At 35.9% G+C, this 2070-nt stretch overlaps 1 pseudogene; it reads right to left on the bottom strand.

Moving 5' to 3' along the window:
* Nucleotides 1–491: 491 nt before the first annotated feature.
* LOC123831063 lies at nucleotides 492–1486 on the bottom strand (annotated as a pseudogene).
* Nucleotides 1487–2070: the final 584 nt, after the last annotated feature.

Here is a 2070-nt window from a genome sequence, read left to right as displayed (position 1 = left end):
GGACTTAGTTAAGAGTCTGCCTCCTGGTTCATAGGCAGCTGTCTTCTCCCTGTGTCCTCACACGGAGGAAGATGACAAGGGAGCTCTCAGGGGTCTAGTCAAGGACACTAATCCTGTTTGTTGCTGAGGACACTGCCTCATGAATAATCACCTTCCATAGGCCCTATCTCTTAATACCACCATACCGGGGATTAGGTTACAACATAAATTTGGGGGAGACACAAAATGTCAGTCACTTAATAGCAGTACTTGATGTAAAATTACTTTTGCAAAATGAAATGACATTTTCTTTTTAAATATATTTATTTATATATATTTAAGCAATTAAATATTGACAATTATTAAAGAAAACTATTTTTGTTTTATTTCAGTTTTAGAGTTTCAGATGGCTTTTAATATTTACTTATTTATTTATTTTCAATACACGGCTTTTATTTCATCTTTAAAATATCACAAATAAGTCTGAGGAACCATTCAGCATCTTGCTGTTTCTATAGGAGGCCAACTTCAATTTTTTCATCAGCCTGCTGAACTGCTTCTTTTTCAGAAGCATAGATATCATCCAAAAGTTTTCTGATGTTCTTGTTTTTAACGGTTGTGGCTTGCTGAATCAAAGCCACTGAATATGATACAAGTTCCATGTTGTTTCCTTCAAGAATCAACACAGCTTTTGGGGCTTGAAATATTGAACAAGCAACACCTAACCTCACTTGAACCCTGCGGATACATTTTTTGCCCAGGAAATTTCTGATTTCAACAAGAGAACCATCCACCTAACTAATGAGGCCAATGGGGAAGTGAGTGTATACAGACCTCGTGTTGTCATGGAAGCTCAAGTTAACCCCCTTCATCCTGTTCTGTGTGTGGCTGCAAATGGTGTGAACGATGGCCAGTTCTTTTCTGTTTCCCCACCATTTGTCATCCTGGAGCCTCTCCTTTTTCTTTCCAAGGAGACTGAGTTTCACATTGATGAGATTGAAGTCCTTCATAGGGTGCCTTTCGGGCCCTTTACAATAACTTTGTGTCTCTTCAGAGTGATGCTGACTGCTGACATTTTCTGGAATGTTGACAGTCTGTTTGCTGAGAATGTTCATCCATGCAGTAGATGTGGCAAAGAGAGCTAGAGTTTCAGATGGTATTTAAATCAAACATTTAACAGAAAAATTATATGTCTATGTGAAAATAAAACAGTAAGCAAGGCAACAACTTCTACTAATACCTAGCTTTGCTTCTATAATTTTTAATAAATAGAGGATCATATACTATATCTATGTGTATATGCACATATATATCTGCCTATATTATTAAATACACAAATGGAAGTCCATTGTACAGTGTTCTGAGGTTTATTTTATATTTTAACTTAACACCTTAGAGACAATTTTTATTGACACATACAGTCCACACCATCATTTTAAGGTCTACATAATATTCATTGTACGAATATGCCACAATTTGAATTACCTTGAACATTTAACTTGTCCATGGTCTTTCTATATTTAAATTACTAATGAAATGAATATCCCCATACGTGCATCTTTCTGCATTTGTCTAAAATATCTGTAGGCTAGATTTCTAAAAATAGAACTATTGGATCATAGGATGTGTATATTTAAGGTTTGTTGTTTTTTTTTTAAGCTATGGCCACATTGTTCCAAAGAGGTTGCCCCAATTTATATTCTCATTAACAGTATATGAGAATGAGGTTTCCCACACTCGGGCTAATTCTTCTTTTTTCTCTCAAGTTTATAAGCTCACTCATCCAAGAGGCTTAATTTGACATCTCACTAATGGTTTAGTTTGCATTTCTTAGCACAAGTAACAGAGAGCATCTTCATATGTGTTGATAAAACATTTATAATTCTTTCTCTGTGAACTACCTGATCAAGTCCTTTTCCAACCTTTTTTTAAAGTACTTTCTTCTTTTTTTTAAGATTTTATTTATTTTTTTTTTATTTTTAGGGAGGGAAGGGAGGGAGGGAGGGAGAGAGAGAGAGAGAGAGAGAGAGAGAGAGAGAGAGAAACATCAATGTGCGGTTGCTGGGGGTCATGGCCTGCAACCCAGGAATG

The sequence above is a fragment of the Phyllostomus hastatus genome, unplaced genomic scaffold (assembly GCF_019186645.2).
Source record: "Phyllostomus hastatus isolate PE091 unplaced genomic scaffold, TTU_PhHast_1.1 phas_scaffold_1674, whole genome shotgun sequence".
NCBI lineage: Eukaryota > Metazoa > Chordata > Mammalia > Chiroptera > Phyllostomidae > Phyllostomus > Phyllostomus hastatus.
This window is presented reverse-complemented; position numbering and strand designations above follow the sequence as displayed.